The sequence below is a fragment of the Camelus bactrianus genome, chromosome 15 (assembly GCF_048773025.1).
Source record: "Camelus bactrianus isolate YW-2024 breed Bactrian camel chromosome 15, ASM4877302v1, whole genome shotgun sequence".
Classification (NCBI taxonomy): domain Eukaryota; kingdom Metazoa; phylum Chordata; class Mammalia; order Artiodactyla; family Camelidae; genus Camelus; species Camelus bactrianus.
In genome coordinates, this window is record NC_133553.1 from 22413185 (window position 1) to 22440891 (window position 27707).

The 27707-nt window shown below is 41.3% G+C and overlaps 1 long non-coding RNA gene across 1 annotated transcript in view; it reads left to right on the plus strand.

Moving 5' to 3' along the window:
- Positions 1-4046: 4046 nt before the first annotated feature.
- LOC123614629 (uncharacterized) overlaps positions 4047-27707 on the plus strand; it is a 60062-nt gene continuing 36401 nt past the window's right edge. The window contains exon 1 of the long non-coding RNA XR_006722061.2: positions 4047-4244. This is a non-coding gene — a long non-coding RNA (uncharacterized LOC123614629). The remainder of the gene's footprint in view (positions 4245-27707) is intronic.

The following is a 27707-nucleotide window of genomic DNA, read 5'->3' on the forward strand; positions in this document are numbered from 1 at the left end:
GCAAAGCAGGATCTGGCCTACCGTAATTACTCGAAAGAATGAGGATGTGATACCTCCTTCCACAATGCAGGCACTTCAGTTTGGAAGTTCTTAAACATTTTGAGCCACTGCAGTTTGCTTAGTGAGTTCTGTAAGAGTTTTAAAGGGAATGAAAACACCAGATGAAATAAGGCCAGATCCAAGGAAATCTGAAGACTAGAAAGAATTTAAATAAAGTGGTTTTAAAAATACAAGTCAGTTCTCCTGTCTACGGGCTATTTCTGGTCTGTCGATCGTTACTGGCGTTGCTCTGGCAGGGCTGGGAGAAGTGTTGAGAGAGGAAGACAACAGAGCCGACCTCTTGCCATGACTTTCTTTTGTCCCATCTTGGGCAACAGACAAGGACAAGTATGCACAGCTGCGTCTCTTCCTCCAAAGCCTGTTTTAAATCCACCCTCATGCCGAAGAAGATTCAGGAGGAGAAGTTACAGCCTCCATCTTCCAGGGGCTCCATCGGAAAGTCACCTCTGCATCCAAGGACCCAGACGCTAGTCAAGACGTGATGGGCAGCGGCTTCCGAGCCCTGGAGTGAGGTGCTGACTGCCCCAAGGGGTGGGCCAGAAGGCTTGCTGCAGGAAGGACTGTGGCCAAGAGAAAAAGGAAGGTCATTGGAGGGGGAAGTGGAAGTAGACTGTGACCGAGGGAAACCCCTTTAGGGCTATGTTTCGATGCTGATCTTACAGTTGGAAGTGGCTCACAGAACTTTGCAAAGTGAGTGAAGCCTCTTCACGTCCGCCCGGAAGAGCCCAGCGTGGCTCTCTGTCCTCTGCGCCTTGCTGTGCGACGTCTCTGGCGGGTCTGCGTGTGGTTCACGTGTCCTTCGCTTCCTTTCCCAGGGCACAGCCTTGCCCAGATTGAGTTTTGCTGACGAACGATTCTCTAAGGCCTGATTTCCCTATTATCTAAATAAGAACACTCGGTCTGATTCATCCCGGGATCCAGGCTCTAAATATGCCTTTAGAAGAGCTGACAGTTATTCTGAGCTGACGGAAGTGGGGACTGGGCCCTGCCTTTCCTCCAGCGATCAGTATTAGCGTCAGTCCCTGATGTACTAATGTTTGGGTCCTGTCAGGCAACACCAGCGTTTCAGCATCAGAAGACTTCAGGGTATTTGGTCCTTCCAAATGGTGGCAACTACTCAGAAGCAGTGTTTTTAAAATGCCATTTCTATATTCATATAGAGACACAGATATATTCCCTGCCACCCCACCCCCAGAAGACTGATAACCTTTCCTGTACCAGAACTTGCTGGGTTTGGGAGCCATTTGGTACGTAGGCTGCAGCACCCTTGGAGGGGGACTGCAGCGGCGGGGAGCGTGCCTTGGAAGTTCTCTTCACAGGAAAAGTAGCAGGAGAGGGACAGATAATCCCCAGAAGAGGGCCACAGGGTGACACTGGAGGAGGGGAAGATGGAGGATTCAGAGAGCTTCCATCAACATTCTGTGAAGACAGACGCTGTTTTGACTTGATAGCATGTGTTCAGTCCTAGGAACTTCAAACCCTGGCTCTCTTTACGAAGAAACGAGAACAGCTTAAGCTCCAGAGGAGGAGGAGAGGAAGCACTAAATTCCTCCATCATTAGCTGTTGTATTCATTTCCTAGGGTTCTTCTAAGAAATTACCATAAACTGGCTGGCCCTCGGGGACTCTGGCTAGAACCGTTCCTGGCTTCTTCCCAGCTGCTGAGGGTGGCCAGCCATCCACGCGGTCCTGGCCTTGCAGCTGCATCACTGCGAGCTCTGTTTCTGTCCTCATATGATGCTGTCCCTGCGTGCCTGTCTTCTATCATCCTTATTTCCAAATAAGGTTACTTACTATCTGAGGTTCTGGTGGTTAGAATCCAACATACCATTTTGGGACACCCCCACCCCAACCCCAGTTCAACCCATATTAGCTACCCAGTACGTTTGAGAGATTTGGCTCATAAAATCCAAGAAATATGTGGCTTGGGCCTTACGAAGTCATCAAATCAAGCACCTCCTTCTCCCCACCTCTCCTGACATCCGAGGAGCGTGGGCATGCATCTTCCCAAAGGTGCACATGCTTCTGCAGGCTCCCAGTTTTGTCGTCTGAGTTAGGGCAGCAGCATGGAGTAGATGAGTGATCCTCAGAAGTTCACTGCACGGGATGCAGAGCTGCTCAGAGGGCGAGCTGCAAATTCCCATCTTCGGGACCTCAAGCCCTAGAGATGCTGTAGGTTATTCGGTTGCAGGTGTTCAAGTGGCTACATTTTGGGAAACACCTGCACGGAGACTCTAAGTAAACTGAACTTGAATTTAGGGTGAAGCGCTGATTAGCTGTGTGCCTGGCTAGTGAGAAGGCTGTCTAAGCTTTGGCTGCTTTTCTTTCCTAATCCGGAAAAGCGGTTAACCACACATAATATATGGAAGCATTTTAAGAATTAGAGAGATGTCAGCAGAGCCCAGATAATCCTCCAGCCTCTTCATGTTGTAGGGGAAAATATCTTGCCCTTCCTCCTTCAGAGGTGCCCTCCTTCCTCCTCAAGTCTCTCTGGGAACCCTGGGGCTATTTTCCATGTAACCAAGGCTACCGTGGGGACCTCTGCAATACTGCTTCTGCTCTGGAACAACGTCAGCAGCCGCATCACTGTTTGCTGTCACTTGGCTTGGGCGGAAACCCCTGCTGATGCCATCAGGCTGGCTACAGGGATCAGCCTTCGGCCCACCCGGTGGTCCTTTTCTAACGTGAACCCCCGATGTCACTTGGGCAGTGTTCTCACCACTGACTCTGCCATGAAGATGCTCCTGGACTACGGATACTTACCCCCCAGGGGCTGCCCTCTCCTGGCCACGGCTCCCAGCCCCGGGCTCTCCTGGCCCAATTTTAGTTCTGGACTTTGCCCCCAAGCGGCTGTCCATCACTGCCACTTGTTGGAATCCAAGTCTTCCCTCCCTGGATGTTTCCAGGCTGCTCCTCTAGGTAGAACATCCCTTTTTCATTTCCATTGTTATGTCTTTTGGGGAGTCCTATGCCGAATTTTGCTTTGGCTCCAAGAATTGTAGTTCTCCTTAGTCTCAGAGTGACCATGCTCTCCTCTTCTGCTAAGGAGCAGGATGTGATACGTTCTAGAGCTGAAAGCATTACTTCCCCTCAGCACTCGGTTCTGGGTACTGAGCTTTGCTAAAGGGGCCAGGTTACTTCTCCTCCACAGTTCATTTCTCCTCAGAGGTGGTGCACATCAGCCCCACGGTTCAGCATCATAGGACCTTCTTCTGAGACTGAAGACATGCACATAAATTTCTCCCCTCTAAACATGATACAGTGCATATTCTTTGCAAATTTCTCTGCTCATACAAATCCAGTGGGGTTTTTTTTAAATTTGATACTAGAATCTGAAACCTACCTAAAAATAGGCAAATTCACGATTTTCTCTGATCCACCGAGGCCCTGATTTCGATGCATCATCTGAGTTGTGTTTGGCACATAGTACGTGATCAGTAAATGATAGCTTCAGTGATTTTGTTACATAGTCACCTCAATTTTTAAAGTCTTTCTTACAGAAAGTCTACGTTTTCTCCCCTAGCCTTCATTCTGTTTCCTAGGCTGTACAGAATAAATTCATTTTCTCCTACCAATAACGTTTAGGTTCTTAAATCTGGCTGAATTCTATAACAACAGTTGTTATGGAGGAAATCCAGAAACTCACAAACGTTGAATATACTTCATGTTACAGTGGCATTTCCTTTCCTCTACTTCCCTTTCCTGCGGTGTCAGGCCACGGGCTCAGCTCTTCTTCTTTAAGGAGCTACAGGCGTAGGAAATTGTCTGATTGCCGGCGGAAGGGGATCTGCGAGAATCTAGTTCCAGATCCTTGTAGTTCAGTGCTTTTCCAGTCTTACAGTCGCCCACATGACCTCGAGGGCATGACCAGAGAGGTGAGTGGGCCTGCTCGCCGAGTACCAGACTCAGCATATCCTTGGGGCCTGAGAATACGCAGTTCTAAGATGCTCCCTGTGCGATGCACCTTGCAAACCACGCGATCGCAGAAGCTTTCGGTTTGCGTCAGCGCCTTCACCGGAGGCTCCGCCCATCTCCCCGCAGGCTCCGCCCAGCTCCTGCTGATTGCAGCTCGGCGCGGACCCCGCCTGGGGTCTTCTCGGATAGGAGCTCGGCGTCCTCCTGCTGCAGGACTTGGAGGAAAAACAGAAGGACGCTCGTGTTCAAACCTGGCTCTACCTCCACCTGGTAAGTTACTTTCTGGCTTCAATATACTTATAAAATGGAGGCGGGAGCAGGGAGCATCTCTCAGAATGGTTTGGAGGACCAAAATTAAAGAGCGCGCGTGAAAAAGCCGCGCACGGAGCAGGCTCTCCGTTGTGGGTGTTGCGTGAGTTAACCAGTGACAAATGCGGTCGCCCCTGCAAAAGGCTGGCCCTGGACTAGGTCCGTAGCCCCGGAGATAGAAAGGGGAAGATGGATTTCCCTGACGCTGTCAATGAAAATATGCTCGTATCGCTCAAAATACATGCTAAGTGAATAAAATACATTCAGACCTGAAAAGTACTTAGAAATGTGCCTAAGCCCAAATTTCACCATCTTTTTAGTGGCGTCGACAAAGGGATAAATGGCTCAAAACCTCTGTACTATTTGCTTGGTCTGGTCGTCCACATAGCAAACTCCTGCTAAGCAGAGCTGAGTAGATGTGCAGGTGCTTTTAATCAAAGCTTATAATCAATTTGCCTAAGAAGAAAAATGTGCTTTGGTCTTGAAAGCTGGATTATAAATCCTGGAGTGGGCGGGAGAGAAGTTTTTCCATGGAAACTGCATTTTTTAAGAACAATGAAGTTGAAGTGAGTCATGATAGTGATTGTGATTTTGTAAGAGTGAGGACAGAAAGGCTGGCGTTGACATTGGTTATAGGAAGATGGCAGAAGGCGAGGGGAAAAACACATGGTTTGGGCTGGGAACAATCTGAGTTTGATTTTTGTTTTTGCTACTGGCTGGTTGTGTGAAACTGAGTAAGTGATTTCATCGTCCTTCACTTTGGTTTTCTTATGGAACAGCTGATACTGTCACCATTTAAAAGTCTTGTGTTAAATATCTCATATAAACTGCCATAATACCTTCAACATGTTGCAGATACAATAAATCATGGAGTTAAGCTCAAAAAAATCTGATTGGGTGGCAAAACCAACTAAAGCTATCCAGCTTAAATATTGGCTGTGGGAAATTTTAATTTCCCCGATCTCTCAAATTCTGGCAAATTATAAAGTACTCTATTGCGGTGAATTCATTAAATGGGGGTAAAGGGAAGGCTAATTCTAGATTGAATATTGGCTGCAGGCAGTGTTAGTCTTTAAACGAGGGGCCATGATGTTGGTGTGGCTCTCATGCCTTGGTCGCTTATATAAATGAGCCAAAACCTAAGACAGAGTCCACTCACTTGAATCTGATAAAGAAACTTAAGAACAAGAAATCACAAATAGCCAACTAGGCGTCCCCAGTTAAGACAGCTGCTTAAGCTATAACTAAGCCAATAAACCTGGCCCCCAGCCCCTGATGATGAAGCATTCCTAACCACTTTTGGTTTGACATTGCCTGATTTGAATCAATGGATGCTCAAATAAAGTCTTTTGGTGAGGGACAATGAAAGGCACCGGGAGGGCATGAGGACTTTGGTGTATTGATTTGGCATATTGACTATATTAGGCTTATCTTCCCCAAACAACATCAATATTGTCAGGGAGAAAGAAATTTTCCTCTGTCCCTCTAGGTTCTTCTGGCTGGTCTGAGTTAAAATGACATGAGACAGATTCACAGGAGAAAATCAAACAAAAGTTTAATAACATATATACATGGGAGGGACCCAGGAAAACTGAGTAACTTTCCCAAATGTCTGAAACCCTCACGTTAAATACCATCTTCAGCTAAAGACAAAAGAGGATGTTGAGGGGAGTGGGTTGAAACTTGAAAGGGGCGGAAGGCAGTTGACATGGAGATAGAAAAGCAAATGTTTGGTAAATAAATGTTTACTGGGCCAGGCAGAAACAATGGGACACAGAGAGGAATTTTAACCAACAGGCTTTGCTAGGTTTTTCCCTGTCTACACACCTAATTAATACGCTATAGTTATCTATGGTGATGGCTCCCCTCCGGGAACTGATCCCCCACCTGCAGTTAGGGGGAAGGCCAGAGTTTCTTCCTGAGTCTTTTGGACCTTGACTGTTTTCAGCTCAAAGTAATCTGCATGCCAAAGAAACATTTGGGGGTGGCAAATGTGTCCCTCCCCTCCAGCAGAACGTGTCCCTCTTCTCAGTGTGCAGCATAAGCTCACAGCATGGAATGATGGGGAAAATTATTCTTAGTTCTTAAAAGTGTTCATGTGTGCTTTCTCTCTCTTTCTCACTTGCCTCCACTTCTTAATCCTTCATCGCATGCAGTTTAATCTGCTTTAAAAGTATGTCTTACGCAGCTGTATTCCATCCATGGTGCTGAATGCTAGGAGTAAAATGATTAATAAACCTAGGATTTTCCTGGAGGAAAAAAGACTCAGTCTAGTGGAGGAAACAAACACATAAAGAAATGATTAAAATATAGTCACGTACAGAAGCATTTAGATGAAAAAGCACAAGATGTATAGTGGCAGGTGCTTATGGATTAAAAAAAAAAGAGACTTCAAAAGAGGAAGCTGTCTTTTAATCACATGGTAAAGACCAAGTAGAATTTGCCAGTTGGATGAGAGAACAAGTATTCCTGGGAATGATTATGATGTGGGCAAAAAAGGCTTGAAGATGGTAAGCTTTGAATTTTTAGGGCACTGGGTGACTGGTTGAAATAAAGGGTGAGGCTGAAAATGTATTTTGCATTAGCTCTTGTGTGTTCCTGTTGTCTTTTTTTAAATTGAAGTATAGTCAGTTACAATGTGTCAATTTCTGGTGTGCAGCATAATACATACATATACATACATACATATATTTGTTTTTATATTCTTTTTCATTACATGTTACTACAAAATATTGAATATAGTTCCCTGTGCTATACAGAAGAAATTTGTTTTTTTAATCTATTTTACATATGGTAGTTAGTATTTGCAAATCTTGAACTTCCAGTTTATCCCTTCCCATCCCCTTCCCTCACCTCGTAACCATAAGTTTGTTTACTATGTCTGTGAATCTGTTTCTGTTTTGTAGGTAAATTGTTTAGTGTCTTCCTTTTTTTTTTTTAGATTCTGCATATGAGTGATATCATATGGTATTTTTCTTTCTCTTTCTGGCTTACTTCACTTAGAATGACAATGTCCAGATCCATCCAAGTTGCTGCAAATGGCATTATTTTATTCTTTTTTATGGCTGAGTATGAGACACACCTGGGGGCTAGGGAAACCCTTTAGGCAGGTGTCCGGTTAGTGATTAACACTTAACATCTTTCTCAGCCTGAGGCAAGAGGCCTGTGCCAGCAGGAAGCTCTCTGGCTTTGCCCTCCTCTTCATAACTATTCCTAACTTGCAAGCAGACCTCCCTACTGCTCTGTTGGAACCTCACCGTTTAGAATTTCTCTGGCTCCGGAAATGCGCGAGGGACGGATCAGAGGGACGCGCTGAAAGAAACCCCACGACACAGAAGTTTTCTGAAGAGCTGTAGGAAACAGGTTGCTGAGGTTCTAATGAAGGCAGCAGCATTAGGCAACAGATGAAGGGGGTGAATTGGTGAACATTCAGGAGACACAACCGATATAAAGTGGTAACTGGATGTGGGTTGCAAGGAAAATGGAAATACATGACTTGTACGCTTGGGTGAAAATGATGAGACTAAGACAGGGAATGACTATACCTGATGTATTTGTCTTAATTGTTATTTATTTTTCAGCCTTCTCAAGAGAATTGTCCTCATCTGTTTTCCCTTAAGTCCTTGAACCCAGTGAATGGGGAAAAAAAATTACAGCCGCTTTCCGATCGATCTGGTTAGATACAGGGCAGAACTTCTAAGTGTGCACACATCCCTCTAACGAAACTGCCTTTCACTTGGAGACCTCAGGCCGGTGAGGGGAGGGTGCCTGGTAACATGGGAGGCAGCCGTCTGATTTTACCTCCCGGTTTAGTCCGGCAATAACTCACCAGCTATGGCCAGTGGTGTGTCACAGCCGCTGTTGTCTTTATAATTACGTTTACTCAAGTGGTCAAGTGGGTGTGACTGCCAAGTGCTCCCTGCCTCTGGCGTCTTTACCTGTGAGGTGGATGGAGCGGTTCTCAGGTGCCCTTACAAACCTGTTATAAATTACTTTCACTGAGCTAAGGTCAAAGGCAGGGGAAGAACAGAAAGTGACAACACTGAGGATTTATAGGACCCCTGTCCTCCAAGGAGACCAAGTACTTCAAATATATGATCTAATCTGCCCTCCTCTGATGCCCGGGATGTGGAGGGCTTGTGGGGAGGCAGCAACGAGAGGCAGGTCTGAAGCCTTTGGTTAGCAACCTTGAATTATCTATAAGGCCAAATGCTTTCCTTCTCTCTCGTTTTCTTTAGGTTTTTCTGTTTTTGTTTGGGACACTGAAGCTGACTGGCTTTTTGTTTCCCTCCTTCAGTTTGAAGGGGCTGAGCAGGATGGTGAGAATGATTCCATATTTAATGAGGTGCCTTTGATTCAGTCCCTTGAGGAAGCAACATGCTGATATGATACCAAAATGTACATTAATTATCAGGCTAAATAAACAAGCAAACTGTGAGGTAGAGAAGTCTATGATGAAGTTATTTCTGAAAAGGAAATTAAATATTGAAGATAAATGATTACGGCTGGAATACATCCCCAAGATTGGTTTTTATGCATTTGTGTTCTCCCAGGGTTACGTGAAACTAGTGAGTGGGAGTTCTATCTCATGCTGCTCCAAAGACAAGGAGAGGTTTTAAAGGAAACCGTGGCTGATGGTACCCATCGAGTTGTCCAAGGTCACGCAGGAAGCTGATGGGAGCCGGGACCTTATCCCAGGCTTCCTCACTTTCCTTCTGGGTTTCTTTCTGTGCACTTTTGTGTGCGGCCCCTTCTGCTCTGCCTGAATGTGGCTTCTGTTGCCATTTGTTGCTAATGGTAGAAAGAAATACCACGACGGCAAAGGAGAGCAATAACAGGATTAGAGGAATGACACAGGAGAAGAGATTACAGGAATTTAATCTGTTACATGCTGCTCTGGGCAAAGGAGATAAAAGGGAGGACTATTTACAAATTGTGCAGGGTTGCAAGGGGAGGGAGGATCTGGGGAGCCCAGACCTGGCAGTGGGGAAATGAGCCTTGTCAGGACTGGGGCTTTCAGAAAAATCCCCCGGGGTGGCAGGAGCGGGCTGAAGACAAGGCAAGCGTCTTTCAGCAGCGGAATGAACTGCCCCTGGGGAAGACTAAATTACCAACGGGGCACCGTTTTCCTTTTAGCTTTTAGCATCCAGCTGATGGAGGTCAGACCCGGAGTGAAGATACTGGCAGCCAGTACCTTTCCCCTTCTCGGGGCTGCGTTAATTGAGCTCCCTGGTCTCCCTGCATTAGATGGAAATTCTGGAAGCTCCATCCTGCATGTGGGTAGGGAGTGTGCCATCAAACAATTGCGTGGAGCCCTAGTATTTTCAGAGACAGGCTTCACATAACAGGCTGATGTATTTTATTTAATAAACCTCCTAATCTATTCTAAATTTCCATCATGTTCCTAACTCACAGCTTCAGAATGCAAAACGTGGCATACTGTTTATGCCTAGCGATGAAAATGCATGTGACCAAGGTATTTTCACCCTGGGACAGCTAAATCTCCTGAAATGGACTTAAATTTTATTTTAAAGATAAAAAGTGTAGAATGGCATTAATTGCATAAAATGCTACACGCATCAGAAATCTGGGGCGTCGCCTGGAGCCAACCCATCATGACGCAGAGTGGCTCAGAGAGCTCTGCCCTTCACACAAGGCTGCACAAGAGTGATGGAGCTGAGGAGGGAGGAGCTGCTCACCAGATCATCGCGCCTTTCTCTGCCTCACTTGCTCTGGCATGCCCGGGGGGGGGGGGAGTAATAACTAAAAAGATGCTATTTTAGTTAAAACACCATAGTTTCATATTTTGGAACGATCGTTCTCTTAGTCTTTATTAGTTCTTAGTGAAAATTGTAATGTTCAGTTTGAAATGGAAACTACCCAATTATATCTATAGCACTGTTGATGTAATTGTTCAGCAGTAGTGTGATTAGTGTAGAAATATGGAGCTTTACTTAGTCACGAGAAGCCAGGGATAAAGCCTGAATACAGAGCTTTCCCTGGAGTGGGGTGCATTGATTTGAGAGCTCTGTTGAATGGTATTTCTTTTAGAAATAGCAATGAGGATCAAACTGAACTGGGTACAGAAAGTAAATGCAACCCTACCTAGATTTTTGCAATTACACAAAACCTTGATTTTTAAGAAACGTGCTGATGATTTAAAAATATTTCTAAAGCATACCTCCAGCGAAGCAGTTTAAACCAGTAGTAACCTTTAATGAAATGAATTAAACTATAATCTGATGGATAATTCCAACAGAAATTAAGCTGTGGTTATCAGAATGTTCTCTAAAACAAGCTGAACCAATTTAATGGTGGCAAGTAAAAGCGCTTTAGAACTTGATTTTGTTTTTCTTTTTATATAGTTCCCTGCGCTACACAGAAGAAACTTGTTTATCTATTTTATGTATAGTGGTTACTATCTGCAAATCTTGAACTCACAATTTATCCCTTCTCACCCCCTTCCCCAAGATACAACTTGATCTTATAAAATGAAATTATAAGAAGCAAAGCAATTACCAAACAAGTTTATATAAATATAATATAGTTATTAAAAACAAAAGGAAAAGTAAAGAAAAAAGCAGACCAGCTAGATAAAATAGCATTCCTCAATGAGTCACATGTTTAAAAAAAAAAAAAAAAAAAGGACCAACAGAGAAGAGCATGCCTGAAGGTTTCCTTCTTTAGTATTCAGTGTTTGAACTCATGTCGTATATATTTGGGGGATGTTCCAAAGAGAGCAAGGATTGGCCTTATTCTCCAGTTTTATAAGAGGAATTTCTTACAGGTGAACTTATTTTGGTGTCACTGAGAGCCGGTGAGCCTACAGTATGTGGATGCTTTTTTTAGCTCAAGGCTTTAAGGTCAAATAAACATTAGTGTAGAAGGACCTCATGTTTGAAAATGAGCTCTCTGTAGTCTGTTAACACGGACATGTGATATTCGCAAAATACAAAAGAATATCTCTGATGCGTGTCTTCACATCCTCCAAATTAGGGTTTCGGTGAAACATTAGCTGAGCAGTTGGTGAGTCTTCCCCTGTTCCGGTTTTACTTTTCTTCTGTTTTCATTTGGACTTTGTGGCTGACTGGTCTATTTCTATGTCCTACATTAGCCCATGTTGGACCTGGTTCATGATATCAATATGGACTGTAAAAGCTTTTGTCTCTCCAGTGCAAAGCCTCAGACTTTGTTGTTTTTTATTTATTTTAACTTCATTAGTAGAATTTTTTTCTTCCAGCTTGATTGAGATAAAATTGGCATCCAGCACTGTGTATGTTTGAGGTGTACAGCATAAGGATTTGACTTATGTCAGGAAATGATAATCACAATAAGTTTAGTGAACACCCATCATCTTGTATAGATACAAAAATTAAAGAAATAGGGAAAACAATCTTTTTCCTTGGGATGAGAATCTATAGGACTTACTCTTAGCAACTTTCATTTATAACACACAGTAGTGTTCATTATAGTTCTCGTGTTGTACATTACAGCCCTGCTACTTATTTATCTTGTAACTGAAAGTTTGCACCTTTTGAATACGTTTATCCCGGGCTCAGACTTTAAAATTGAGTTTTCCTATAACATCTTGCTTGTATGTGGCGTCTGAAAAAGCCAAGCTCATAGAAACACTGTAGAATGGTACTTGTCAGGGGCTGAGAGGCAGGAGAAACATGGGAGATACTGGTCAAAAGGTAGAAACGTCCAGTTATAAGATGAGTAAGTTCTGGGGAGCTAATGTGCAGCACGGTGACTATAGTTAACAATACTGCCTTACATACTTGAAGATTAGAAATAAAATTAGAGAATAGATCTTGAATGTTCTCCCTACATAAAAAAGATACATGTGATGGATGTGTTAACCAACCTTATTGTGATCATAACTCCACAATACATAGGTGTGTCATGTCATCACATTGTATACCTTAAACTTACACAATGTTATATGTCAGTTATCTCAATAAAGCTGGGGGGAAGAAAAGAGCCAAAAAAATACGACAGTTTTCCTCAACTGCCTGTTGACTACTAGTTGATTTCATTATCCTGCTTCACATTGATGCAAATACGGAAAATAACTGAATGTATCTCTTTCTATGTGGATGATCTGTGCTTGCTGCAAAGAGCCAACCTTTCAGTACCATTTTCTGATGAAAAGAAATTTATAAAGCTTCTTGATTTAGGTAGGAGAAAATGACTTCTTCCTAAAAGGACTGTAGTCACTTTCTTTATCCCACTAAAAAAAAAGTAACAGTGATATTATCTACTATGTCCCAGGTACTGATACGTGTTTAATATGTGGAACTGGTCCTGGAATAGCAGGAAGTCAATAAACATTTGCTGAGATAATGAATAATAACCACCTCTTAACAACTAGTGACAACCATGTAAATGAGTGGCTGTCAGTCTCTTTTTCAACATGAGGAGAGGAATTTGGAAAAGATAGATATTTACTAGAGTTTACAGTCATAAAAAAGCATAGCAATACAATGAAACTCTGCTCTTTAAAATATTTTCACTACTTATTTATGGTTACATCATTTAGATTTCCTAAACCACTGCTGGTCCTGATGTTCAGCAGACGCTGACCGTTTACCAAAATTATGAGTGATGGCAAATTGCCATTTGAAATCTTTGAACATTTATCTTAAAAGTAATCACAAACACTCTGAAACCATCTATATCTCTACTCCACTTAGTCAAAATCCATGCAGATTACACTTAGGGAGATTCTTTTTTTATTAACAAATTAATACCATAATACATAGGAGAGTGAAGAGTGAGTAGGAGCTGCTCCTAAGCTCCTGTAGTAAATTTTGAAAACAAGGAATAATTGTCAGTTAAAGAATTTCATGAATACTCTCAATAGAGAGGGACCTGACTTGATAATTTAAAAAAATCATGTGTGTGTGTGTATATATATATATGTATATGTATTCCTTTATATTTTCTGTTCTTTTCTAGTAAAAGAGGATGAGAGAATGAAATTTGAATGTAGAAGTAATTAATCTATTCTGAACTTATAAAGATAAGTAGTGCTACTTCTGCACTTCGAGGAAAATACTCTTAATGTGGATGAGTTGCAAGGAGATCAGTCTGAATTCTTGAAAAGTCAAAAGCATTTTCATAGCAAAATAGGGAGAATTTGTTTCGTCAAGTGAGTCTCCTGATGGAAAGATGTTCCCGCGGCCTCACTCCTTGCCGACTTCTTCCTCTCTCCCCCACCAAAAACAGCTGTTTCCTCGTGGCAGTGGGCCCGCTGTTGCCCACAGCTGTAAAAGCAGCCTCTTATTAGCTAATCAATTATTAGAATTGATTGGTAAATAAGTGCTCTCTATAACCAGGGGAAGGAAATGACATTCTATAGATTTCTCTCATTCCTCATTATGTTTGTAAAGTAATTTGGGTTTGACTCCTGCCTGGGCGCACAACTTTGCTCAGTTTGCATTTTTCTCGCCTGACAGCTTTGCAAGGGCAGAAGCTTCCCAGTCCCTCCTCACGGTCCTGGCGCAGGTGATTCTGCCTGGAGCTCGGTCTTCCTCTGACAACTCTGATCACTCGTTTCTAAGTTTCTCTTGCTTTCTCTCTCCTGGTTCAAAGAAGTCTTAGCTGTAGCTGTTGACTGCTCAACTGAGTCTTAAATGATGGGTTGGGGATGACCAGGGAAATGTGTGGGAGAAGTAGGGGCTGGGCTGACTTTGTGGGCCCTCGGCATTTTTGTCTTCATAGGCAGCTTCCTCCATCCGCCTTTCTCCTCCCCCTCTCCCCTTCCCCCAGAGGGAGAGTGAGAGATACACACACACATATAATGTGATATATATATATGATGGTATAAAGATGACTATAATCCAGGCTTATTACATTGACTTCTTTTCTGATGTTAAAAGAAATGAAAATGTTTTCATGGCCCCTAAATGTACTGTGGACTCTATGCACTGGGACCACTGAGGGTAAGGAATAGGTCAGCCCTGATGCAAAGAGCCATGAGGGCTTCTTAAAGAAGTACAGCAGAGTAAAGATGAGGTGGGAAGGAGGGGAAGAGTGAAAATCATTTCTTGGCAGCGCAGGCGGGATGGGCCACGACAGCCTGGCCGAGGGGATTGGCATTTCCCTAAATGTTAGCCTGTGGCTGAAAATGCGATACTCAGCCGACTCAACAAACACTCGATAAGATTCTTTTTAATATCAAGGAGCCTTTGTGAATGATCTCATTTCGTTTTTACAGTGGCTCCATGATCATTGCTGCCTTCTTTATTTACGGATGAAATAGTGAGACAGGGAGGAGGGTCAGACTCAGATGGTGAGGAATGTGCCCAGGAGCTGAATGCTAATAAGCACCCAAGAGCCTTCTGATGTAGATGGCCCGCGGGCCACACTTAGAGAAACTTTGAGTTTCGTGCGTTGGTTTGTTTCCTGGCTCAGAGTCACTTGTGTGTGAGGCGGTGAATATCAGTTACCTCTCTGAATCTCCGAGTACTGGTCTCTTCATCTGTAGCGGAGAGGAGGATCACCTACAAGGATTGCTGTAAGGATCACAGGAGGTAAAGCAGATTTAAATACTGTCAATTATAAAACACTGAATGAACTTTTCATTTTCTTGGCTTCAGGCCTTTTGTGGAATGGGTGTGAAACATAAATATAGATAAACATATGTTTATAACTAAATATATAAATTTACATATAATACAGATTATTAGCGATCACCTTCTCTCTCCCCTCTCCCTCTCTGCCTCTTTCTTCTTCTCATTTGCAGAAGGCTTGGGACAGACACCAAGAATACAGCCCAGACTGCTTTGAGAGATTGCCCTTGTTCAGACATAAAAAGGGCTTTGGTGAAGTAAGGGATTCAGCGTGGTTTTTGCTATTTAGTTTGGGAACTGGCTCTCATTTTAGCTCTGGGAGCCCAGTACACTTGCTGTTAACTAACCAACATGGAAGAAGAGCAACATTTTAACAACCCCATATGTGCGCCTCTTCTTTTGGGAAAAATGTACGTACATCGAAGGGGCTTCAGACAACTTTTGTTCAATCGGTGTAAGGATCTCTGACCTCTGTCATCAGAAGAACGTGACAAGAAGGTTAGAGTGCCAATAACTATGGGGACATAATAGCAGAGAATAAAATTAAGAACATGAGGAAAAGGTTTTATTTTTAAACATTGATCGTCTGGTCTTTGTCTCAGGGAAATTTCAAAATGGTTCTTTGAGATCAGGGCTAGATACAAGACTATTTTAAATGCACGTGGGTTTTTTTGTGTTTTTTGTTTTGTTTTGTTTTGTTTTTTTTTAAGACGGGACCAGCTAATCCTCCCCCAGGGACCTACTCACAGTCTGTTAAACTTTTAAAGAACATTTCATGGGGCTTTAGAGCCTGCTGCGCTCAAAGAGGCACTTTTATGAAAGCTGCTTATGCTCTGAATTGATAACGATGTGGTTCGCAGGCCAGCATTTTGAAACTCTATCCCCAAGTGAAAGAAGAATAAGCACTAATTTCAAAGTTTCTGTGGGTTTTTTCCCCCAAAGAGTGTGCTTATTTACATAAACTTTGACCACATCATTGTGCTGCATGCTGTATTTTTATTTTGAAGTTTCAGACTGATGGTGCTGTACTTATCTGTATCTTTCCAAACATTTTTCAAGAGTTTATTTCTAGGGCACTTTCACAATAATTCAGAAAGGGAGAGGTGGCACATGATCTCTTCTCCATTACACACTTAAGGAGCTGGAGGCCCTTAGAAGGAGATGCTCCTCTTACCCAGCCCAACTTGCTCTCCTCACCCGCCGTGCAGCAAAGCCACTCTACTGACACCAGGTTGTGATGAAGGAAAGTAGAGTGTTTATTAGGGCGCCAAGCAAGGAGAATGGGCAGCTCATGCTCAGAAGACCTGAACTCCCTGCTGGCTTTCAGGGAAGGATTTTTAAAGGCAACATTTGAGATGAGAGCTGCAACTCATGGACTTTCTTCTGATTGGTTGTTGGTGAGGTAACAGGGCCATGTTTCAGGAATCACCAACCTTCTGGTTCCAACCAGCCTGGGGTGTAGGTGCTTGTGGTCAAACAGGTAGTCATCATTCTCCACCTGGATGTGGGTCTTAGTTTCTGCAGAACAGCTCAAAGATACACATCAGATTGTTATGCACAGCCCCTGAGGAGGAACTAGGGCTCTGTTCTATGGCTGAACTATTGTTTAAGCTGTCGTTTCTTTTCTTGCTTGACTACTTTTCCTTTGTTCCTGTGTTCCCTCATTTCTTCAATTAGTAACTGCTGGAGTTTGCTCTTTGGAACTCAGGAAAGGTCTAAGAGACTAAAGCCTTTTTCTACAAACAAGAAACAGGGACACAGAGGAACTTTTGTACCCAGAAGGGCCCCACAGGGTGCTGCTTTTTCAATCTTTGCTTAATGTCACAGAGTTTAATGTCACTAGCTGGGACTAGAAGCTGGTTGTCTTGATCCTCACAGACATGGCTGTGGTTGGAGATGTGGTTTGCAGTGGGGACGGGAGGACCTTCAAAGTAGATGCCCTCCCAAGGCCCAGCCTAGAGTTCACTTCCTGCTTCTTCTCTGCCTCTGCAGGAGACCCAGCCAGCCAGTTCTCTTCTTTTGCATTGGTGACTGGGGTTGAGGCCTGTTTATCCCTGCTTGTCAGTAAAGGTGGTTCAGGTCTCTCAGCCTTGAGTGGCCTCCAACTTGCAGGATGACATCGGGAAGCTTAGGAGCACAAGGTAGAAAAGGGCTGTCTCCACCTGCTTCTGCTTTGCCTCACTCACAACTCCAGGTTTTAGTCTGCTCCTTCTTCTGGGCTGCCAGTCCACAGGGCGAGCATCTCCAGTCAGCTCCAAGACCTGAGGCAGGCCCCATGCCCCTGTTACTGTCACACTGGGTCTCTGCAACTTCTGACCCTCCCACAGAGGACACCTGGACAGGTTGGAAAAACTGTAGCTAAGCATTCTCTGCACTGGAGGAAATGGTACCCATTTAAAAACTCCCCAGGGGCTAATTCTCCTTCCCTCAGGGGAAGAAATGGGCTTCAGGCATTCTAACGCTTTTTTGTTTTTCAACAAGTAATAATTTTGCTTCATTCAAACAACAGAGGAACTTGAAAAGTTCGTCAGTTTGGTTGCAATGTTTGAAAGGTATATTAGAAACGGTTTTAGCTCTGGGCAGGAAAACATGTTTTGACAGTTCAGAACTGAGTCAGACCTGCATTTGAGTATGCACTGAACCTCCAGTTCAAAAAAAAAAAAAGATTCACTTTTCAGTGGCCAAATGTGGAACTATTCCAACATTTTTTTTTCCCCTTCTCATCTTGGCTTTTATAAAATGAAAAGCTGCAACTTTAGGGCTCCATAATAATTAACCTCAAACTATTCAGAAATGTTGTCATATTCCAAATAGTGATGCCTTTGGGGTTAAATGCTGAATTTTAATTCATTGTAGGGTAAAAATTGGATTTTACTGATTGTTAATCTTAAAAAATGTGCATGTGTGAAGAATATGAGATTCAGAATCAAGGCAAGGATTTTGCTCCTGGCTTTGCCACCTACTAGCCCTGTCCCTCCGGGTAAACTCATTTATACTCCCTGGGTCTTAGTGATGTGAACTGGGCCCATTATGTCTGCTTCAAAGACTTGTTAAGATTTTATAACATAATATATGTGGAATGTGTAATCTGTAAAATACTATAAAAATATTTAGGTAATATTTACCTTTGCCCTTCCCAAAGCAGGAGCGATTTGTGGTGTAAAAATCTGTGTTTTGAGTTTGATACTTCCCTAATCCTCCATGAACTGGGTCAAAGGTTCTTGAGAAAACAACACATCACAACAGTTCATTTCCATTCATTGATGATGGAATCAGACAATTTCATATTTTATGTCAACCTGCAGCGTTGTTAGCCCCATCTGCATTTGGGGATTATACACTCAGAGTATGAGAACTAAGGTGTCTTGCAGATACCGTGTTCAAAGCCTTCCTTATGGATGTGTTGGTTGAAGCCCAGAGAGGGTGAGCAGTTGCTTGGAGGCACCAGCCTGCTCTCAGTTGAACCAGGGCACCAATGCTCAGGTCCCCAGTCTTCTGCCTCACAGCTCACCAGACCTGTGTCCACTGTGGTTTTAGAAAGGGGGAGAGGACAGCTGCGGCGGGCGTGAGTTTACAACTGCACTTCCTTAGGGACTGGAAGGCAAGTCCTACACTTCTCAGTTTGCCTAGCGTCCCCTCCGATACTTGTCTGGGATTCATTCTTACATTCTCTATAGGGTGGTTTCCAGGATGGGACTTTGTACCACAGAAAGAGAGCTCTGCCCCCAGCTAGCTGCTGACGTCAGGACAAGCCATTTAAATGATGTACCCGGGCTGAAACCCAGGATCCGCACCTATGGTTTTCTGCAAGGCTTAAATGCAGTAACTTACATGCAGCATATGGGATAAGGTCTGATAATGGTAGATGCCAACATTTGTTATTTGACTGAAGGTTTTCAACTTCATCTCCATCTCCTTTGGAGGAATGACTTGCTCTTAAAATAAGGGAGGTTTCTGTTTGCTTGTCTTCTGTTTTATTTTTGTAACTAGAAGTGAAAATGTTAAATATTCTCAGAGGCAATGGAGGGAAGGACCTCAGAGGTTGCCTTCTTAAATTCTTCATCCACAGCTGGTCACGTCCACACTTAACAAAGGTCAGAGGGACAGGCAGCCGGCCCCTGGCTGACTGGGAGAGGCTGTCTCCAGATCTGGAGGTAATCAGGAAGAGCGTCTGACTTTCTGCTCCTGATTGAGGGAAATTTTCCATTGGCCGCTGGGGCATTTCAGCAGCCAGGTGAGTTCCTTAAGTGCTTGCTGACAGTCCTTTGATAACAGAGACAGGGTCATAATTGTATTGAAAAGTTCCATGAAAGAGAATTTCTGAAAGGTGTCCCAAAACATCCTGTTTTTATGGCTAATGGGCCGCATTCAGGGTTTCTTCCAGATGACTGACGGCCTTCACTGGCATCTGCCTCTCTCCATTCTGATGCTGACAGAAAGAAAGGGAATGTCTTAGAGCCAGACCTGGCCACTAATGCAGTGTGACTCTGTTCTTCTTACAAAGGAGTAAAGTGCTGTGAAAAACAGGCCCAGCATTTGGAGGGTGTGATTCTCAGGTCTGATTCTTGGCGGCTGTGAGATCTTAGCATAGGCATATGGTTTAATATCTTTGAAATGCATTGTCCTTTCCTCTTGAATGGGGGTAATTACACAGTTTGGGGTAAGAGGCAGAATATGAGCCTTGGCCTCGAGTAGGGAGCAGGTCTGGTTCCTGCCCACAGTCCATACAGCTGGAGTTTGGAAGCAGGCTTGGTGAGTCATCGCTTGTCCAGAAAGGTACATCACGGTATTCTTTGGGAGGATCAAGTGAGATCATGTTCTAAATGGCACTAAATAAATGCATCAGTAACCATCAGGTTTTCCCTCCATTATACAGTGACATCATGGATAAATTACGTGGTGGGCGAGAGCACAGCACAAAACAGTAAGGGGAGAGTACCATTTTGATAAATTACTATCCTTTCAGAAGACGGAAAACAAAGGTTCTATTCTGAGTGCTACCAGATGCTTTACCAAAGGGTTTCCCTGGAGGTGATCAGCATTTTCTGTTTCTTTCTTTAGCAACAAAGTACCTTTCTTCTTGGTATCAGCTAGAGTCACCCTGAAATTCCTAAGAATACTTTCTCAGAATAGCCAGTCATGTTCGCGTTATTGAGTGTGTAGGCTCCCTTACAAAGTTGGATGGAGAAAATTATCTTTAATTGTCCAGGAATAAGGTTTAATGAGGCTCACTTTCAGAGAAAATTTGAAAAGAAGGCGACCCGGTATTTTTGGAGAGTTGATAACTAGAGAGGCAGAAGGCTTGGTGATTCTTTTTTCTTGATTTGAGGCTCCTGGGCTGCCTTCATTCCAGGACATGGATGCTGAGATTGCTAAGTGCTGTCAGCTGGGTCCCACATTCCGAAAAATGGGGTCATCCTTCCATGATGAACCTGGGACTTCACAAGCAGAAGTATTATCACAGTAGATGAACACCACCAGTCAGATTGTGTAGGGGAAACTCCAATAAAGACGCAGTGTGAACATAGGGATCTATGACAGTAAGAGACAAGCTGCAGTCCAGTTTAGTCCATGCTTGGCATTAGCAGAGGGGTTAGCTCTTTGGATCAAGCATGAAACTGGGGTTCTTGAACAACAAAAGAGATAGGGTACAAGTATTAATATTTAGAGGGGATTATTGGACTTCCTGCTCATAAGGAACTAGGGGTCCAGTGATTTGTAGGGAAAAGTAAAAGTATCATGACTTTATTTGTATTCTCAGTTTGTGGAGACTATTAACGTCGGTTGCTTTAGACTATTCCTTTAGATTTGTTTTCAGTGATGTCTTATTTCCAGTATAATTCTTACTCTCCATCCAAACTTTGAAAATTACACATGGCCCTGCACAGGGACCAGTTTCTTCATGCTGTGTTAGGAGAGCCTGAGATGCTGAGTGTCCCTACAGAGCAGCGGTGGGAGGGCTGTGAGGGAGACAGGTGTTCATTTTGAAGACTGCATGTGAGTTACTATCATTAGGAAGAGGGAAAATGAAAATAGGACCAAACTCTTTTCCACTGACTTTGACCTGACCTTCAGTTGGGTTTCCTGAGCACAGTTTTCTAAGCGATACGGTGTTTATTATATTAAAGAAATTACAAAAATAATACCTTGCACTATAATTGAAACTGATTCTCCTTTGATTCTCTTTGTAATTGTGGCACTTTATTTATAATTTAAAAACTATGAAAAAAGAACCTGAAATCAGAGAATACTCAATTTGCTTTTTGTACTTTGAATTTGATCGATTCAATTCTGAATTGCTTTTCTAAATATTTGAACTTGTAAATGAGAAAAAGTTTCACATTCAGAAAAAAATGGATTTTCAATCAATTTTAGAGTAATTGCTTGCTTGAGTTGGCAAGGAGTAAATTGCTCCAAACCTTTTAAATAAATCTTTAAAGTGATAAGGAGAGTTTTGCTTGCCAGTTCTCTCTAAGAATTAAATAAATAAATACAAATGAGATAGTTGGAGAATGGGCATGAAGTGATAGAAGATTTTTCCCGATTCAGGTGCTTTGGATTTAGGGATTTGGTACATACTGGTCTGGCCATATGACTATTTTGAATCAGATGGTAAACAAGAATTTTATTCTTTTAACTGTACTTTTGTGTGATTAACTCTTTTTTGTGTCATGACTGATTTATCTGATGAGGAGGATTTTTGCTTAATAAACTTTATTTTTTAAAGCAATTTTAAGTTCACAGCAAGCTTGAGTAGAGGTACAGAGATTTCTCATTTTACCTCCTGTTCCCACAAGTGCACAGCCTCTCTCATCATCCGCATCCCCACCAGAGTGGTCCATTTGATGAAACTACATGACACATCATAATCATCCAAATTCCATAGTTTACATTAGAGTTTGCTATTGGTTTTGTACATTCTGTGGGCTGCACAAATACATAACAGCATGTATTTACCATTATAATATCATACAAACTAGTTTCACTGTCCTGAAAGTCCTCTGTGTTCCACCTGTACATTCCTCTCTCCCCTCCCAGCCTCTGACAATCTCTGATCCTTTTATTTTCTCTGTTGTTCTGTTTTCCAGATTGTCATAAAGTTGGAATCACACAGGATCCTTTGCAGATTGGCTTCTTTCACTTAGTAATATGCATCTAAGTTTCCTCTGTGTTTTTTCATAGGTTGATTGCTCATTCCTTTTTAGTGTTGAATAATATTCCACTGTCTGGGTGTACCACAGTTTTATTTATCCATTAAACTACTGGAAGACATCTTGGTTGCTTCCAAGTTTTTGTAATTATGTACAAAGCTGCTATAAACCTTAGTGTGCCAGTTTTGTGTAGACTTAAGTATTCAGTCCATTTCAGTAAACACCAAGGAGAGCAATTGCTGGATTGTGGTAGGAGTATGCTTGGTTTTGTATTAAAAAAAAAATTGCAAAACCGTCTTCCAAAGTGGCTGTACTATTTTGCATCCCCACCAGTAATGAGATAGAATTCCTGCTCTGCACCTTTGCCCACATTTGATGTTGTCAGTGTTTCAGATTTTGGCCATTCTAATTAAGTATGTAGCGGTACCTTGTTTTAATCTGCATTTCTCTGATGGCAAAGATGTGGGGCATCTTTTCATATGCTTATTTGTCATCTATATTTGTGTGTGTGTGTGTGTGAGGTATTTAAGATCACTGGATGATTTTTTAATTGGGCTGTTTGTTTTCATATTGCTGAGTTTTAAGTGTTCTTTGTATATTTTAGATAGTAGTACTTTCTCTCTTGTCCTTTGGAAATATTTTCTCCCTGTCTGTGGTTTGTATTCTCATTCTTTTGATAGTACTTTTGCATTGAGAAGATTTTAATTTCAATAGAGTCCATCTTACCAGTTATTTCATTCATGGGTTATACCATCTGTGTTGTATCTAAAAAGGCATTGCCATATCCAAGGCCATCTAGGTTTTTACCTATGTTATATCTTCTAGGAGTTTTATATTTTTGCACTATATGTTTAGGTCTGTGTTCCATTTTGAGTTAATTTTTATGAAGGGTGTAAGTCTATATTCAGATTATTTTTTCTTTGTTTGCATGTTGATATCAATTTGTTCCAGCACTATTAATTGAAAAGATTATCTTTGCTCTATTGTATTGCCTTTGCTCCTTTGTCAAATTTCAGTTAACTGCATTTGTATGTCTATTTCTGCCCTTTTTTCTGTTTCATTAATTTGTCTATTCTTTAGCCAATACCACACTCTCTTGATTATTGTTGCTTTGTAGTAAGGCTCAAAGTTCGGTGGTATCAGTCCTCTGACTTTGTTCTTCAATATTGTATTGGCTATTCTGGGGTTTTTGCCTTTACATATAAACTTTAGAAGCAGTTTGTCAATATCCACAAAATAACTTACTAGGTCTTTGACTGGCATTGTGTTGAATTTAGATCAAGTTAAAAAAAAAAATAGTAACATCTTAGACTGTCGTCTTCCTGTCTATGAAAATGGAATCTCTTTCCATTCATCCAGTTCTTTTTTGGTTCATCAGAGATTTGTAGTTTTCCTCATATAGATCTTGTACACATTTTGTTAGATTTATACCTAAATATTTCATATTTTGGTGTGCTAATGGAAATGGTCTATTACGTTTTTAATTTCAAATTCCACTTGCTCACTGCTGGAATGTAGAAAAGCAATTGACTTTTGTACATTAACCTTGTATCCTGTAACCTTTTTATAATTGCTTATCAGTTCCAGGAGGGTCTTGTTTTTGTTGTTGTTGTGTTTTTCCTGATTCTTTCGAATTTTCTACATAGACAATTGTGTCATCTGTGAACAAAGACAGTTTTATTCCTGCCCAGTTTGTGTACTTCATTTTTCTTTTGTCTTATCGCATCACCTAGGACATCTGTATAATGTATGATGTTGAAAAGGAGTGGTCATAAGGAATATCCTTTCCTTGTCATTGATCTTAGTGGGAAACCTTAGTTTCTCACCACTAAGTATGATGTTACCAAAGGTTTTCCATAGACGTTCTTTATCAAGTTAATGAGGAGGAGGACTTTTAATGTAATTTTTAAAATATGACAGGTTTAGATAAAGGAAGTATTCTAATGTTCTATTTTCAAGATATAAATACATTTTATCTTATAATGAAATAAATAGATGCTTATTATACCACTTTACAGCAATAGAAGTAAAGTAAAACTAAAATAAATAAAATCTCTATGAATCATATCTAATTGTTGGATTTAGAATGTTTTCTATTAGTGTGCAAGTATGTGTGCCTATTTGATTATCTTCCACCCACTTACTCATCTATTCATCCATTCATCATCTTTAAGGTGTCTGGTTTTCCCTTTCTTTATAAAAGTATGCTTCTCTTTCACTGGAGTAAACACGTTATGATTTTGCTTTCTCTCTTGAGCTCTTTGAATTTGCTGCCATTTTTGCAACCCTTCATTCTGTCTGCAGCTCCATGGGTGCTACCCTTCTCTTCTGCCAGTTACTGCCTTAAACTAGTCACCATGAGGGTGACTTCAATCCCGTGGAGCTATCAGGTTGAGGGTAGAGTGACCTTACCTTCCCTGTCCCCTCTGCCCTTGCAGTCTTCCCAAAGACTGCCAAACTGGACTACAACTATACACATTATTGAATTTTCTACTCAAGTACTAACATGAAATAACCTTTTTTTCAGAAAGATTTATGAATATTTTTTCTGATGTTTTACATGTCTTAAAAAGTCTTTCTTTTTTCCTTAATAATAATGATACAGTTTACAATAAAATTTTTGACTCACAATTCTTTCCCCTCCTCTCCCCCCAGAATCCAGAGTAGTTTTTAAATATTTTCCTGGTTATATTACACACATCTCTCATATTTTTTATTCCTCTATCTTGTTCTCTGAATTTGGGGAGAATTTACCATCTTGTCATTAATTCAGTGTACAATTCTGGCCATGATATTTACTACTTAATTGTTTTTATTTTAATTTTTGATGTATTTTTAATTTCTCTTTTGCCAAAAGAAGCCATTTCTTCTTTTATTAGTACTCTGATAGCAGCTCAAATCTATATAGACAAATATTTAGTTTATTTCCTGTTGTGATTTCCCTGTATCTCAAATAAATTCTTTTTTATTAGGCAGTATGTACTGTGACTTCTCAGTTAGGCAGGCTTCTTTAGAGCTGCTTATTTTCTTCATGTATCTGGTGATTTTTGCTTGTCTGCTCACTTTTACAAATAGAAATCTACATTGATCATATTGACAGTTAGCTCCTGTGGTACCTCTCAGCACATACATAAATCATTGTTGAATCCCCTCAGCAGGTGTCTCAGGATGGGAATTCTGTTGTAATGAGGTGAAGTCCTGCACTTCCTTTTAGTGCACAGTCATGAGAAACAGCATGCTCTTGCAGAAATAGGTTTCTTCATACAAACTAAAATAATTTGGTCATAGAGCTGCTTCCTTGGCTTGCCTATTCTGCAACTAGTAGGTAGAATCTGCCCAGGCGAGCTAGTTGTATATAGAAATTAACTCAGTGAAATTGTTGCAATTTTACTTTCTCTTAATTAAAAATGAAACCATTTAAGCTTTGTTTTTTTTTCCTTAGAACATTCTTGGCTGAGATCTCATAGCTTAGATCTCATAGCTTAGATAGTGCTAGTTTGAGCTACACAATTTGAACTACAGTGATGTCATTGACATCATTTAGTAGACATCTTACACTAGATACTTGAACTTGTGTGTTCCAAGGGTGGTAAAGAGAGAGCTTTTTGAAAAGAGCTTTTACATCTGGTTATTTTTTTAGAAAATAATTCGTTGCTTTTAAAAATTTCTACGTTTGCTCTTTGTATGGTTATTAATTGTGCTGAGCAAATCTGATCCTTTCCATTTCTAAATATCGTTGTTTAAAATGAAATACATGAACCATAGTGTTTGAAAAGAAGATGCAATCTCCATGTAAAGGGTATAGAGTTTTATATGTGTGCATATGTGTATGAAAACAAATACACATACTTAAGTTGGGTACTTTCATTGATATTATTGAGATACTCTAGATCAGTGCTTGGTGAAGCACTGTCTGCTGGCCAAACCCAGCTGGTAACTGACTTATAAATAAAGTTTTATTAGATCAGTCAAGCCAATTTGTTTACACATTGTTTATGGCTGCTTTCACACAACAGGAGTGGAGTTGAGCATTTTAGTAGAGACCACAGAGCTGCAAAGTCTAAAATATTTACTGTCTGGCCCTTTACAGAATATATTTGTCAACCCCAGCTCTACATCGATGCATGATTGGTCTATTTGATCTGTAAACAATGAAAAAGTGTGTTAAAAATTCCCATTCGTGTTGTATTTTTGTCATTTCTTTTTATAATATTTAATTTCTGCTTAACATATTATTACTCTTTATTGCTTCACATATGCAAACATGGAGTCATAATTTCTTTGTTGATTATCCCATTGATAATTATAAGGCAAAGCTTTATTTTTTTATGATTCCTAATATGAGTATCGAAACTGCTGCTCCTTCTTTGTTTGCATTTGCATGCTGTTTTGGTGGTGGTGGTGGTGTTGTTTCTCCCCAGTCTCCAAACATTTTAAGGTGCTTTGCATAGATATGTATATTATCACCTGCGGTAACCAGTTGTGGTTATCTGTCACATGGATACAAGTGACAGTCAAGTTTAGGTCAATTTTATTCCCACAGGAAGCTTGTCTTTTCATTTGAACAACAGTGTTGTTTGTTTGTTTGTTTTGCAGAGCAGCTTTTAATTTTTATACAATTTAACTTACCAGTTTTTTCTTTTATTTATCATGTTTTCATTGTACCTAAGAAGTCATTGCCAACCCCAAGGTCATCTAGATTTTTCTCCTGTGTTATCTTCTAGGAGTTTTACAGTTTTCCATTGTCCATGCAACTCTGTGCTCTGGTTTGAGCAAATTTTTGTGAAAGATCTAAGATCCGTGTCTAGATTCACTTTTTTGCATGTGGATGTCCATTTTCAAAGTAGTTTGGAGGCTGTCCTTTCTCCATTGACTCTCTTTGCTCCTCTGTCAAAGATGAGTTGACTGTATTCGTGTACATCTATTTCTGGGCTCTCTGTTTTGTTCACTGATCTATTTGTGTGTTCTTTCGCCAAGACCACACTCTTGATTCCTGTTGCTCTACAATAAGGCTATAGCAGTTGGGTAGTGTCAGTCTTCCAACTTTGTTCTTCACCTTCAATCTTGTGTTGGTTATGCTGGGTGTTTTGCCTCTCCATTAAGACTTTAGAATCAATTTGTCGATACCCAAAAAATAACTCATTGGGATTTTGGTTGGGTTTGTGTTGAAGTCCTTCTCCCGAGGTAGCAATTACCACCTTTGCTCTCCTCCCCAACTGCATTGTATACATCCCTTTATGTGATATAATTTTCCACTCTTCCCCATCTACAAACCATCCATTGGAAACTCTGGAACTTCTGGACTGTTACCTGTCAGTGTTCATACACTCTGAACCTCTTTTTCCAAAAAGGTAGTCCTTTTACTACCTTGACTGAAGTGAAATAAGGCTGTCCATGAGGATACCACTTCCCATGCTGCCCTTTCAAATTAAGCTGTTTGTGGGGTTTATTTGTTTGTTTTGCTTTCATTTAAGGACCAAGAGTTTGGTTAGGTGTCCATTTGCTCCTTTTTGATAGTTTTAGATCATTTACATCCTTTGTTCTCTGGGGGAGTGTGGACAGATCTGCTCTTTTGAAGCTCCTATCATCAAGGTGGGATCTCTTCTTTCCCTCTGGTCACTGTCTTCTATGATGAACTTGTCTTCATTACTTTTTACCTTTAGGACCATAGTCTTTCTATCTCAATTCCTGCTGTC